We start from the raw sequence: 16,301 nt of genomic DNA, 5'->3' as shown, positions 1-16,301 counted from the left end.
GGATGTGTTTACAGTCAGGAGGGGCGGGCCCATGGGTGGGGGCAGTAGCCGAGCCACACGCCACAGGCCCAGGGGCTGAGGAGACCCCTGGTGGGGAAGGGGTGCTCAGTCTCTCAGTAGCGCCCCGTGTCTCACTCACACGCAGGATGCCGGAATCGGGGAGGAGCGCAGGTGCACTGGGGGGCGGCCCCGGAGCTGGGCGTGAGCCAGACCCGAAACCTGGGGCGGGACCCGGGACAAGGCACCCCGTCGCCTGAGGCTCAGCTGCGACACCGCGGGATCTACAGGCAGAGCGCGTGGTAAGCTACGCTGCGCTGCGAGGGGCAGGCGGGCCGGAGACTTGCGCAAGGAGCCCTCAGGCTAGACAACCGCGCCTCCAACTAGATTAAAAGCCAAAGTGCCTTGCAGGCTGGAATGGACGCTGAGATGTTCACAGTTGCTTGTGGAGCCTGCATGGCAAAAGCTATATTGAGCCCTGGCTGGTGCGGCTCGGTTGGTTGCAGCGTCATCCCGTTCGCCGAAAGGCGCTATTCCGGTCAGGGCTCCCTCTCTGGTCAGGTGTACGGAGGCGCTGATGGAGGTTTCTCTCTCAGGTCAATGTTTCTCCCTCTCACCCCCGCCCCCCACACCAATAAAAACACATTCTCGGCTGAGGGTTGAAAAGAGAACAACATTCAGTATTGAGTTCTTACATGCCTATGCTAGTCAGCGAGGCCTTTTGGTTCTTACCCTACTGGGGTACGAGTTCTCCTAAATATCTGATGACAGCTGTGGCCTTTTCTCCAGAAAGGCTCATATAATCACCAAGGGTCCGGACCGCGGGCTGGATGCCGGCCCAGCGCCCAGCCCGCGCTTGAGCAGGCTGTGCTGGGCGGTGAGCAACCTGGGGTCATGGGCCCTGGGCCCAGCTCGACTCTCATTCTGGTTGTTGTTACTGGATGTTTCTTTCCTCCCAAATGTAGGAACAAAGGTGATGTTCTTTTCCACCGACTTCAATTTGAATCTTTCTCCTCAAAGAAAGTGCCCAAAGGAGCCCGCATTTTGGGGCTAATTCCAGGGTGAGCGGTGGCCTTTCCCAACTGGGCAGGAGGGCACCGCAGAGCTCTGCTTTGTGCAACCGCTGTGCCAACGTCAACAGCATGACATGGAAACCAGCACCGACGCTTCCTACACAGCCTGCTGGACTTTTCATAGGGTTCAGGAGGTTTCAACTCTAGAAATAATACACAAATACCCTGTCACTAGGAGACATCTTTGTCTTAAGACATTACAGAATATGGCAAAATCTTCTCAGACCGCTGGCACCAATTCTGGCTTCTTTCCTGCCCAGTTCCTCTGCTCAGTCTAAATCCTTACACGAAATCTGAGGCATTTCTATACACCAATAGTGAACTTTCAGAAAGAGAGATTATAAAAACAATCCTGAAAAATTCAATACCATATGCAAGAAGCTAGAAGAATCAGATGAAAAATTCAATACCATATGCAAGAAGCTAGAAGAATCAGATGAAAAATTCAATACCATATGCAAGAAGCTAGAAGAATCAGATGAAAAATTCAATACCATATGCAAGAAGCTAGAAGAATCAGATGAAAAATTCAATACCATATGCAAGAAGCTAGAAGAATCAGATGAAAAATTCAATACCATATGCAAGAAGCTAGAAGAAACAGATGAAAAAATCAACAACTTAAGTAAGGCCCAAGAAGAAATGAAGAGTGATATAGCTGCCATAAAAAACTCCATTGAAAGTATCAACAGTAGACTAGGAGAAGCGGAGGACCGAATTAGTGAATTAGAAGACAAGGAAGCAAAACACACCCAAACTATACTGCAAATGGAGAAAAAAATTAAAAGACAGGAGGAGAGCCTAAGGGAGCTTTGGGACAACATGAAACGAAACAACATACGAATAATAGGGGTGCCAGAACAACAGAAAGATGAACATGGATTAGAAAACCTATTCGAAGAAATAATATCAGAAAACTTCCCTGAGGTGGGGAAGAAAAAAGTCACACAAGCCCAGAGAGTCCCAAACAAGGTGAATCCGAAAAGACCCACACCAAGACACATCATAATTACCATGGCAAATGTTCAGGACAAAGAGAGAATCTTACAGGCTGCAAGAGAGAGACGGAAAGTTACATACAAGGGATCTCCCATTAGATTATCAAATGATTTCTCAACAGAAACACATCAGGCCAGAAAAGAATGGACAGAAATCTACAAAGTGATGCAAAGCAAAGGACTGAATCCAAGAATACTCTATCCAGCAAGGCTTTCATTCAAAATTGAAGGGGAAATAAGAAGCTTCACAGACAAAAAAAGGCTAAGGGAGTTTATCACCACCAAGCCAGCCATGCAAGAAATGCTAAAGGGACTGGTGTAAAAAGAAGAAATAACAAGCTCAGAAAGAAAACAGCCACACACACAAAAAAAGAAATGGCTACAAACAAGTACCTTTCAATAATAACTTTAAATGTAAACGGACTAAATGCTCCAACCAAAAGACATCGAGTGGCTGAATGGATAAAAAAACATGACCCATACATCTGCTGTCTACAAGAGACCCACCTCATTAGAAGGGACTCACACAGACTGAAAGTGAAGGGATGGAAAAATATCTTTCACGCAAATGGAAAGGAAAAGAAAGCTGGGGTAGCAATACTTATATCGGACAAAATACATCTCAAAGTGAAGGCCATAACCAGAGATAAGGAAGGCCACTTCATAATACTAAAGGGATCAATACAACAAGAAGATATAACCCTGGTAAACATATATGCACCCAATGCAGGAGCACCCAAATTCATAAAAAAACTCCTGGAAGATATCAAAGGAGAGATCGACAACAATACAATCATAGTAGGGGACTTTAATACACCACTGACACCACTGGATAAGCCCGCTAGACAAACAATCAGCAAAGAAACAGCAATCCTAAATGACTCACTAGATCAGATGGACTTAATTGACATCTTCAGAACACTTCACCCCAAAGCCATGGAATATACATTCCTCTCAGGTGCTCATGGGACATATTCAAAAATAGACCACATATTGGGTCACAAGCAAAGTCTCCACAAATTCAAGAAGATTGAAATCATAAAAAGCTTCTTCTCAGACCACGATGGCATAATGTTAGAAATAAACTACAATAAAAACAACCCAAAATACTCAAACACTTGGAAGCTGAATAGCATGTTATTAAATATTGATTGGGTTACCAATGAGATCAAAGAAGAAATTAAAAGCATCTTGGAAACTAATGACAATGATAACACAACAATCCAAAACCTATGGGACACAATGAAAGCAGTCCTGAGAGGGCAGTTTATAGCTCTTCAGGCCTATCTCAAAAAGCAAGAAAAAATGGTAGTAAATCATCTAACTCTTCAACTCAAAGAATTAGAAAGAGAGCAACAAGAAAACCCCAGAGTGAGCAGAAGGAAGGAGATAATAAAGATTAGAGCAGAAATAAATGACATAGAGACCAAAAAAACAATACAGAAAATCAATGAAACCAAGAGCTGGTTCTTTGAAAGGATAAACAAGATTGACAAACCTCTAGCCAGGCTCACCAAGAAGCAAAGAGAGAGGACCCAAATAAACCAAATCAGAAACGATAGAGGCGAAATAACAACAGACCCCACAGAAATACAAATGATTGTTAAACAATACTATGGACAGCTCTACTCCAACAAACTAGACAACCTGGAGGAAATGGACAAATTCCTAGGAAAATACAACATTCCAAAACTCAATCAGGAAGAATCTAAAAATCTCAATAGGCCAATAACTATGGAAGAAATTGAAGCAGTCATCAAAAAGCTCCCAGCAAACAAAAGCCCAGGACCAGATGGCTTCTCAGGGGAGTTTTACCAAACTTTCAAGGAAGAACTAAAACCTATCCTCCTCAGACTACTACAAAAAATTCAGGAGGAAGGAACACTTCCAAGCTCATTCTATGAAGCCAGCATCACCCTAATACCAAAACCAGGTAAAGACAACACAATGAAAGAGAATTACAGGCCAATATCCCTCATGAACATAGATGCCAAAATCCTCAACAAAATCTTAGCAAATCGGATCCAGCAGTACATCAGAAAGATCATACACCATGACCAAGTAGGATTTATCCCAGGGATGCAAGGATGGTACAATATCCGCAAATCAATAAACGTGATACATCACATAAACAAATTGAAAGAAAAAAACCACATGGTCATATCAATTGATGCAGAAAAAGCATTTGACAAAATCCAACACCCATTTTTGATAAAAACTCTCAGCAAGGTGGGAGTAGAAGGATCATACCTCAACATAATAAAAGCCATATATGACAGGCCCACAGCCAACATCATACTCAATGGACAAAAACTAACACCATTTCCCCTAAGAACAGGAACAAGACAGGGATGCCCACTCTCGCCACTCCTCTTCAACATAGTCCTGGAAGTATTAGCCATTGCAATTAGACAAGAAGAAGAAATAAAAGGCATCCAAATTGGAAAAGAGGAAGTAAAACTGTCCTTATTTGCAGACGACATGATATTATACATACAAAACCCTAGAGACTCCATCAAAAAACTACTAGACTTAATACATGAATTTGGCAATGTAGCAGGATACAAAATTAACCCCAAGAAATCTGAGGCATTTCTATACACCAATAGTGAACTTTCAGAAAGAGAGATTATAAAAACAATCCCATTTACCATCGCACCAAAAAAATTAAGCTACCTAGGAATAAACTTAACTAAAGAGGTAAAAGACCTCTACTCAGAAAACTACAGGACGTTGAAAAAAGAGATAGAGGAAGACATAAAGAGATGGAAGAACATACCATGTTCTTGGATTGGTAGAATCAACATCATTAAAATGTCCATACTACCCAAAGCAATCTATAAATTCAACGCACTTCCCATTAAAATACCAATGGCCTACTTCAAAGATCTAGAACGAACTCTCCAAAAATTCATCTGGAATAAAAAAAGACCCCGAATAGCTGCAGCGATCCTGAGAAAGAACAAAGTAGGTGGGATCTCAATGCCAGATATCAAGCTGTATTACAAAGCCACTGTTCTCAAAACTGCCTGGTACTGGCACAAGAACAGACATATAGATCAGTGGAATAGAATAGAGAGTCCAGAAATTAGCCCGAACCAATATGCTCAATTAATATTTGACAAAGGAGGCAAGAACATACAATGGAGCCAAGATAGTCTCTTCAATAAGTGGTGTTGGGAAAATTGGACAGATATATGCAAGAAAATGAAACTAGACCACCAACTTACACCATACACAAGAATAAACTCAAAATGGATAAAGGACTTAAATGTACGACAGGAAACCATAAAAATTCTAGAAGAATCCAAAGGCAACAAAATCTCAGACATATGCCGAAGCAATTTCTTCACTGATACAGCTCCTAGGGCAGTTGAAACTAAAGAGAAAATGAACAAATGGGACTACATCAAAATAAAAAGCTTCTGCACAGCAAAAGAAACCATCAACAAAACAACAAGAAAACCCACTGCGTGGGAAAACATATTTGCCAACGTCATATCTGATAAGGGCCTAATCTCCAAAATTTATAGGGAACTCATACAACTTAACAAAAAGAAGATAAACAATCCAATCAAAAAATGGGCAAAGGATCTAAATAGACACCTTTCAAAAGAGGACATTCAGAAAGCCAAGAGACATATGAAAACATGCTCAAAGTCACTAATCATCCGAGAGATGCAAATCAAAACAACAATGAGGTACCATCTCACACCTGTCAGACTGGCTATCATCAACAAATCAACAAACGACAAGTGCTGGAGAGGATGTGGAGAAAAAGGAACACTTGTGCACTGCTGGTGGGAATGCAGACTGGTGCAGCCACTATGGAAGACAGTATGGAGTTTCCTCAAAAAACAAAACATGGAACTCCCATTTGACCCTGTGATCCCACTTCTAGGAATATATCCCAAGAAACCAGAAACACCAATCAGAAAGGATCTATGCACCCCTATGTTCATAGCAGCACAATTCACCATAGCTAAGATTTGGAAACAGCCTAAGTGCCCATCAGTAGATGAATGGATTAGAAAACTGTGGTACATCTACACGATGGAATACTATGCTGCTGTAAAAAAGAAGGAACTCTTACAATTTGCAACGGCATGGATGGAGCTGGAGAGCATTATGCTAAGTGAAATAAGCCAGTCAATGAAGGAAAAATACCACATGATCTCACTCATTCATGGATAATAGAGACCATTATAATCTTTTGAACAATAATAGATACAGAGGCAGAGCTGCCTCACACAGATTGTCAAACTGCAGCGGGAAGGCTGGGGAGGGTTGGGGTGCAGGAGGGAGGGGGGTAAGAGATCAACCGAAGGACTTGTATGCATGCATATGAGCATAACCAATGGACATAAGACACTGGGGGGTAGGGGAAGCCGGGGTATTGTCAAGGGCGGGGAAAAAAAGGACACATATGTAATACCCTTTGTAATGCTTTAAGCAATAAAAAAAAAATAAAAATAAATGATTCATGTAAAATATTAAACACAATTGTCAAATACCAAGTAAACATTCAATGTTAAAATTGCCACTATTGCCCCTGGCTGGGTAGCTCAGTTGGTTAGAGCATCATCCTGATACACCAATGATGCAGGTTAGATCCCTGGGCAGGGCACAAACAAGAATCAACCAATGAATGCATAAATAAGAGGAACAACAAATTAATGTTTCTCTCCCCCCCCCCAAATCAATATAAAATAAATAAATAAATAAATAAAATTGCCATTATTATTAAGAAAAAAAAATAAATCCTTACATGCCCTTTTCAATGATAGTATATACACACAAAATATGAGTATTTCTTCGTGCGGTTTGTTTACATAAATTGTATATTTTATTTAATGCTCCGAAAATTGCGTCGTCACTCAATAATATGTAGCTTTTCCTCTCTTAGCACACATCCACCCAACTCATCTCAGACATTTTAGCTGCTACGTAATATTTCATAGCATTTCTGTAACATATTTAACTTTCCCCCTTTGCTGACTATTGAGCTGTTTCCAGTTGCTCCTCAGTGGCAGAGTGCTGTAAGTGCATCCTGTGTGCATGTGTGTTTCTCTGGGATATGAACTATAACCTCAAGAAGTGGCCTTGTTGGTTCTGCAGGTATGTACTAGTACATTTAAATTTTTAAGTAGATACCGCTTTGCTGCTTCTTCCTGGCAGGTATGCAGGCTTACTGGTACCTCCCCAGGCCCTTTCCCTGCCAATGACTGCACTGACCGGGAAGCTGGCTGACAGATCTCTCTGGGATGTCCTTCTTCCCCTCTTCTGTTAAATTGCCATCATCACAATTATAATTTAATAGCTGTCCTTTATGCTTCCTTCAAAATTATTTGGAACTTACCTTTATCAAAGAATATAAAAATAGTTTTCAAAAATGGAAAAACAAGTGGCTCGTGAGAAATAGCCTTGAGAACATGTCCAAGCTCGCTGAGGAACAGAAATCAAAACAGCACCCGATGTCACCGTTTGCCTAGCCCAGTGATGGCGAACCTTTTGAGCTCGGCATGTCAGCATTTTGAAAAACCCTAACTTAACTCGGGTGCCGTGTCACATATAGAAATTTTTTGATATTTGCAACCATAGTAAAACAAAGACTTATATTTTTGATATTTATTTTACATATTTAAATGCCATTTAACAAAGAAAAATCAACCAAAAAAATGAGTTCGCGTGTCACCTCTGACACACGTGTCATAGGTTCGCCATCACTGGCCTAGCCTTTAGTGAATTAAAAAAAAACAACCCTCGATACTGATGAGGGTGGGACAGAGTAGGAATTCATACTCTTACTGCTGGTGCGAGCATAAATTGTCCACCTCTTTGGAAAGTAAATCAGGAGTATGTGTCACGCACAGGAGAAATGGCCATTAGCTTTGTTCTGTTAATTCTACCTCAGAGAATCTATTCTGGCAAATACTAATATCATTTTTTGCGTGTTTTATCTTCTCAGTTAATCTGTTAACTCCGTGTTTCTCACACGGAACTGGAACATCAGGAGGACTCAGTCCAGGCGACCAGATCATGTGGTTCTAAATCAGGGGTCCTCAAACTTTTTAAACAGGGGCTCAGTTCACTGTCCCTCAGACCGTTGGAGGGCCGGATTATAGTTAAAAAAAAACAACTATGAACAAATTCCTATTCACACTGCACATATTTTGAAGTAAAAAAACAAAACGGGAACAAAGACAATATTTGTATTTGCATGTGGCCCGCGGGCCGTAGTTTGAGGACCCCTGTTCTAAATGTTTGCTCCTTCCCCTCCACTGTCCCCTTCTTTCCCTCCGGTGCACCCTCCTTGGTGCTGATGGCGGCCTTGGCCTCTGCTGCCTCCAGCCTCGAACTCATGCTTCTGTTCTCCCTGGCGCCTGCACTTCCGCTCTGCGGGAATGTTCCTCTGCGGGCTGGAATGGCCCTAACTGGAAGCCAGTCTCACCTCGTCTGTGGCGGGTTCAGTGTCTTAGCGGGTGGATGGAGCGCAGTGACCTCGGGGCCGGGGTCACTGAGCTCTGCATGTTCACGGTGTCCCCTGCCAGATGGGATGCACCCTCGCTCTGAGGACTCAGTGCTCCCGCACCTTATGGGTGGGTACTGTTCCCAGGACCCACTCTTCCTGATTAGGTGGGGCGAGCCCAACTGACTGCTGCTCTGGGACCAAACAGAAAGTTCTTGTGTGAAAAGGGTGAAGTTTTGACATTTCAGGAGGATTTATAGTAGAGCAATAATGGAGCATGTGTTTCGAGCTCTCTCATTTTACGAATTAGTAAGCACATTTGTTAAATGATGTGTCTGGATTCAAAGGCCAAGAATTCAGAAAAAGGGCAGCTTTCATAAAAAAGAAATTGCGTTAATGCCACCTGGATCTTTGCTGCTTCATTATTTTATAACACCCGGGATTGGCCCCTAGTGACAGGTAGTTCCTACCTTTTCATTTTATAATGAAAGCAAATAGGTAATGGTGGGATCCCAAGGATCATGCAAATAGGTGATAATTGCCAAGAAGAGAAGAAATCAGGAACCCACTAATAAAAGTTGTCTATAGATGAAATTATCTTACTGAATCTATACTTTCTTATTTTTTTCAAATTTAATATATTTTTATTGGTTTCAGAGAGGAAAGGAGAGGGAGAGAGATATAGAAATATCAATGATGAGAGAGAATCATTGATTGGCTGCCTCCTGTACGCCCCCTACTGGAGAAGGAGCCCACAAACCTGGCATGTGCCCTGACTGGAATTCAAACTGTGACCTCCTGGTTCATAGATTGACTCTCAACCACTGAGCCAAACCGGCTGGGCTGTACCTTTTAACTTAAGCCACATACATATATTACCAATTCAAAATATTAATTGATCAGTTATTTCTTTAAAAATTAGCTCAGAAAGTTATTAGTTGCTTCTGTAAATATACAGATATAATTATGGAGAATTCTTAAAAGGAAAGTAAAACCGACTGAAGGGGCAAATCAATCCAATGGGGATAGAAAAGTGTTTTGTAACAAATGAGGCAGGACAGCTAGATATTTATAAAGAAAAAAATAAATGTTGGCCCCTATCTCACTTCATCTACAAAAATTAATTCAAGATGGACCATAGATCTCAACATAAGAGTCTGAGCCATACAGCTTCTAAGGAAACAATAGGAAACAATCTTTGCAACCTTAGGACAGACAAAGATTTCTTGGACATGGTACAAAAAGCATGAATTGCAAAACAAAATTTGATAAATTGGACATGATTAAATTAAAAAATTCTCTAGTTATCAAACAATAATCTCAAGAAATCGATAGGCGTCCTGGCCAGTGTGGCTCAGTTGGTTGGAGCGTTGTCCTGTGCGCCAAGAGGTAGCAGGTTCAATTCCCCATCAGAGCACATACCTAGGTTGTGGGTTTGATCCCCAGTCTGGGCTTATGGGATGCAATCGATTAATGTTTCTCTCTCTCTCTCTCTCTCTCTCTCTCTCTCTCTCTCTTTCTTCCTCTCTCCCTCCCTTCCTCTCTCTAAGATTAATAAAAAATAAATTAAAGACATTGATAGTCAAGTTACAACTGGGGGAAATATTTGAAGAAAATATATCTGACAAAGAACTTTTAGCCAGAGTATTTGGAGAACTCCTGCAAATTAACAACAAAAAGATGAACAACCCAAGTAAAAAATGGACAAGGGACTTGAACAGTCACTTCACTAACAGTCACTTCACGAAACATGGCCAGTAAATCCATGAAAGGTGCTCAGCATTACCGGTCATTACTGGTCAAGGCAGCTCAACATTTAAAAATTAATCAAGACAATTCTCCATACCGACAGATTAAAGAAGAAAAACCACACTGTCACTTTAGTAAATGCAGAGAAAGAATTTGAGGAAACTTAACACCCATTCATAATAAAGACTCTCAACAAACTAGAAATGGAAGGGAACTTACTCAATCTGATTAAGGAAACCTAATAAAGAAAGAAAAGAACTCCACTGGACTTCATCAAAATTAAAAATTTTAATGCGTCAAAGAATACTAACAAGGACAGTGAAAAGACAATTCACAAAATAGGAGAAAATGTTTGTAAATCATATATCTGATAAGAGTTTAGAATCCAGAATATCTAGGAAGAACTCTGACAACTCAACAATAAAAATTACCTGATTTTAAAATGGCAAAGGATAGCCCTAGCCAGTTTGGTTCAGTGGATAGAGCATCAGCCCATAAACTGAAGGGTCCTGAATTCGATTCTGGTCAAGGGCTCCATCCCTGGCCCTGGTTGGGGCATGTGCAGGAGGCAACCAATCAATGTGTCTCTCTCACATCGATGTTTCTCCCCCTCTCTTCCACTTTCTCTAAAAATCATGGAAAAATATCCTCAGGTGAGGATTAACAATAAACAAACAAACAAACAAACAAAAAAAAAAGTAAATAAATAAAATGGCAAAGGATAAAAATAGACATTTCCCCCCCAAAAAGATGTCCAAATGACCAATTGGCACAGGAAGAGATGCTCAACATAATTAGTCATTAGGGAAATGCAAATCAAACTACAATGAGGTACCCCCTCACACCAGCTAGGATGGCTATAATATGAAAAACAAAAACCAACAATGGAAAATAATAGGTGTTGATGAGAATATGGAGAAATTGAAACCTTCTTCCATTGCTGGTGGCAATGTAAAATGGTATAGTTGCAATGGAAAACAGTTTGGCGGTTCCTCAAAAGCTAAATAAACATAGAGCTACCATAGCCCCTGAAATTTCATTTCTAGGTACATATTAAAAGGAATTGAAAACATGTGCTCACACAGAAAATCTGTACATGACTATTCATTGTTACTATAGCAAAAAGTGGAAAAAACCCAAATATCCATCACTAGAATGGAAAAACAGAATGTGATAGATGTATTCATACAATGCAATATTCCAGACAAAGGAATGAAGTACTGATATGTGTTGAATCTTAAAAGCATTCGGCTGAGTGAAATAAACCAGCCATTAAAAAGCACATATTGCAGGACTCCATTAATGTGAAGTCCAAGAAGAGATGGAGCAATCTGTGGGGACAGAAATGAGAAGGGTGGCTGCCTCAGACAGGGGAGGCCACCGACTGGGGAGGGATACGGGGGCTTTCTAGAGTGATGGAGAAGACCCAGATCTTGATTAGGGTGTTGGTTACGTGGCACAGACATTTGTTAAAACTCACAAACAGTATCCTACAAATTATGTACTTTACTGTACATAATTATAAACTCAATGAAAAATATTATATCTATATATAGTGATAGAAGTCAGAAAGTGATTGTCTGGAGGGAGTTGCTGTCAGGAAGGGGGCACAAGGGAACTCTCTAGGGTCATAGAAATGTTTATGTCTTGTTTGAAGTAGTCAAAACTCACTGGACTGAACATGTAAGAATGATGTAATTTATTGTATGTAAACTATACCCCAATACAAACGAATATAAAAATGTAAAATAAATAAACAATGCTGCAAAAAAAAAGAGAACAGTCAGACCAATAGGCATATTTTTAAAAATAATTTTTAAAATATTTTAATTGTAAATAATACACATAACATAAAATTTACCATCTTAACAATTTTAAGTGTACAGTTCAGTAATGTTGATATATTCACACTATTGTGCAATGGATATCCAGAACTTTTTCATCTTGCAAACTGAATCTCTATACCCTTTCAACAATTATTTCTTATCCTCCCCACCGCCCCCCACACCTACCCCAGGCCTTGGCAACCACCATTCTACTTTCTGTCTTTGTGAATTTGACCAGTCTACCTATCCCATATAAATAGAAGCATGCAGTATTTGTGTTTTTGTGACTGGCTTCTTTTACTTAGCGTAATGTCCTCAAGGTTTATCCATCCACGTAACAGATTTCGGAATTTCCTTCCTTTTCATGGCTGATTCATATTTCATTGTATGGATATACCATATATATTTTTTTATCCACTCATCCATCAATGGACACTTGGGTTGCTCCCACTTCTTGCTTATTGTGAATAAATGCTGCTATGAACACGGATGTATACATGTGGCATCGTGTTTTTTATTTTTATTTTATTTATTTATTTATTTTAAAATATATTTTATTGATTTCCCACAGAGAGGAAGGGAGAGGGACAGAGAGCCAGAAACACCGATGAGAGAGAAACATCGATCAGCTGCCTCCTGCACATCTCCCACTGGGGATGTGTCCGCAACCCAGGTACATGCCCTTGACCGGAATCGAACCCGGGACCCTTCAGTCCGCAGGCCGACGCTCTATCCACTGAGCCAAACCGGTTTTGGTTGGCATCGTGTTTTTTAAAAATAAAACAGCAGGGTCACATACTGTTTTATTGTCCCCTTTTCTTTCCTGCCTTGACATTGCTGATGACTGGAAGTTTTTCAGAGACCAGTACAGCACCCATGACACCCATGCCAAGCACTGAAAATGACAGTGACCCAGGGTGAGCAAAATGTTTTTCTCAAAGGCTACAATGTGTCTTTGAAGGCAATGTAGAAATACACTTGGAGGTAATTCCAAGCCAAAAGATAGCAAAGGTCACCTTTGTATGTGCCAGGCACAAGCCCCTCTGGACCCTCAGGAGCAGTAGCTCTAATTTCCTTACACAACACTGACTCCTGGCCCCATTTGGCTCCTCGCATGGCCCTCCACCCCCATCAGGAAGGGCAGCAGGAAACCTGCAGGGAGATTGGTTCTCTCACCAGCCACCAGGTGGCAGTAAGTAGGACACTCTCTTGGGCACACTGACAGGCTTAGGTGTCCAGCTGAGAGGTGAGACCCCTAGGTGACTGGCTGGTTTTTCTCTGGCCGGCTGTTCGCTCTTCCTTGAATCGGTCCGTCTTTCCACACTCTATGGTTTGCACAAAGATTCTTCACCCATAGCTGTCAATAGGTGAACTGGTGACACCACTGGGGAGCACTGGCTTATTTCCTACGTCTGTTGCTTTGCAAGCTATACATTCTATAAAGCTCTGGAGGAGACAAAATTGTGGTGGGTTGTAGTCCAATCATCTGGGTCCTTTGGGAACCTGTAGTAGTGATGACGTCCTGTTTGCCTGCCCTGCACACATGCCCAGCGCAGCTATAGCTTCTGTGTCCCTGAACAGTCCCTTCCAGTCCACGGGCGAGCGTAAACCCAGCTCCAGGCGCACTCACAGTTTGTGGGAAGCTAGGGATTTGGCTTCCACTAGGTAAACGTGATTTCCCACATATCCTTGGACAGGAATGTGGACTGCACATCCCTCCAGCCCAGGATGGCCCTTTCTGTCCGGGCTCAGGGGTAATCTCCTCCTCCCCACTGCCTCGGGCGTAAGACCCTTCACTCAGATGCTCTGTGCTTCTTATGTCCAAGCTTTGTGGGGCCAGGGTCCTGGATGGAGAGGAACTGCTTCCCTGCCTGTCCTCGTAGTTTTCATCGATTCTAAAACAAGTCATGCGTCTTGAATATTGTGCCTACTCATTCCTTCTAGATATCAACTACATTTGGACAATGCCATTATTAGGATGTCTATTTCATATCCTTTTGTACCTGTCTGGGACTTGCCTCCAGATACACTATTTTTACCACCACCCAGTTCAATTTATTTTAATAGGCCTTTACCAAGAGCCTGCTGTGTGCACCATCCTTCTGCAAATAGGGAACTGCTCAGATATCTTTGATGGCCCCTCCTTGTCTGTCAGACAATTCCCACATGGCTTAGCCCCGTGGTCTTCTTCCAGGCCATTGTGCCTGGCATTGGGTAAGCCTTCACCAGATGTTCGCTGGTTGGCTGCTGCCCCAGATCCCATCTCTGCCTCCCACTCTCCAGCCAAGCTGTCCACTGGCTGCTGCTGAATTTACTGCACAGTCCGGCTAGCTCAGCGCCATTGCTCATGCAACTCCACCAAGAAAACTTCCCTTCCTCCGTCCAAATCCTAACTCATCCTTCAAGATCTAGCACAATGTAACCTCCCCCATACATTCTTCTCCCACTCCGACAAATGCAGTTCCCCTCCCTCTGTCACCCCCCAGCTCTTTGTTGTGTTTTTATGGCATTGGTCTTTTATAACCTTAGACACCTGTTTGTGTACATTTGTCTCCCTTTGCTTCGAATTGTAAACTTCTTGAGGACAGGAGTCATGTCTTATTATGAATAAGTCCAGCACTGAGCTCAGAACCTGACTAGCAAGTTATGAAAATAATAACAAACTCTTAACTGAGCCCTCGGTATATGCAGGAACAGAGCTAAGAGCCATATATATATAGGTATTATTGTTCCCTATTTTAAGGATGATGACACTGAGGCACAGAGAATACAAGGATCCTACCCCAGGCCTCACACAGCTAGTAAGTGATGTTTTGGGATGTATTAAATAAAAGATTATTAGCATGTTGACTTGGTTGAATTGAGATTTTTCCTCGTATTCTGGGAAGATGGAAAGATAAAAGCCATGGTCCCTGTCCTTGAACTACTTCACTGACAACACTCTTTACCATCACAAAATTGTACATGTTAGTTTCTAGAAGTGTAACTCCAATTTACATCTCAAATTTAACTAAAAAATCATTACATGGCTTTTCCAAAGGCCTTAAGAGAACCTACTTCTGATATGAAGATACCATTAAAATGAAGTGAAAGAGAGCCTTCTGTGTACCCTAAAATATAGGAAGGAAAAAATAGAAGCTTAAAGAAAAGCAATACCAAAATATAAGATTTATGTCGTTTTGAACATAAATTGATATCTTTTAGGCATACATTTGCAACTTTGAAAACATTGGACCCCTAGCCGGTGTGGCTCCGTTGGTTGGAACATTGTCCCCTGCACAGAAAGGTTTTGGGTTTGCTCCCCGGTCGGGAGGCAATCAATTGATGTCTCTCTTTCTCTCTCGCAAATCAATAAAGAGCATATCCTCAGGTGAAAAAGAAAACATTGATGTGGATTACTGGGCATAAGTTTTTAATGTTTAAAGATTCAAGGGAAGTTGTACAGAAGTCTGGGGCACACACTGGACAAGGTCAGAATTCTAGTTGTGTGTTCAAGTCCTGGCTGTAACTAAGTAGCCATACGGTCTTGGGCAGATCATTTAAGGACATGGAGCTGTATGGGCTCTTTCCAGATTCTGTTCCTCGTCTGCGAACCTAAGCAGTGCCGTGCCTCACCACAGTTCCTGGCAGGGAGACAAAGGGGCGAGGGTTTTCCAGCCGTGAGAGTAAATGCCTTTGTTTTTAACTTACCCTGGATGTGTGCATGCCTCCATAAGTCCACTCTACAGTGCACCCTGTCTCATCACATTTTGTAAGTTTTGTCTTTGAAGAAATAGAGTTTGCCCAGTGTCTGACCGGGAACCCTGGGGGAAACCCCAACCCTCCCCAGCACTCTGTCCTCATGGTCTTTCCAAGCTACTGACTAGTTCCAAAGGCAAGTCACTGTCATCTTTGAGGAGACTGGGTTTTCTTTCACTAGAAATAGCTCGTCAATTTGTCATTTTATTGCTTTGTCTGTATAAATTTTGTTTAATGGCACTTTTAATATAAATGGTATGGATTTTTAAATATATTTTGCTTAATTTCAGTGAGAGAGATAGAAACACCAATGATGAGAGAAAAATCATTGATTGGCGGCCTCCTGCACACTGGGGATCAAACTGTTACCTCCTGGTTCATAGGTTGATGCTCAACACTGAGCCACACTGGCCTGGCAATGTATGTATTTCTTAAATGAGAGTATAAACAT

The sequence above is a fragment of the Myotis brandtii genome, unplaced genomic scaffold, assembly GCF_000412655.1.
Source record: "Myotis brandtii unplaced genomic scaffold, ASM41265v1 scaffold240, whole genome shotgun sequence".
Taxonomy (NCBI): Eukaryota; Metazoa; Chordata; class Mammalia; order Chiroptera; family Vespertilionidae; genus Myotis; species Myotis brandtii.
This window is presented reverse-complemented; position numbering follows the sequence as displayed.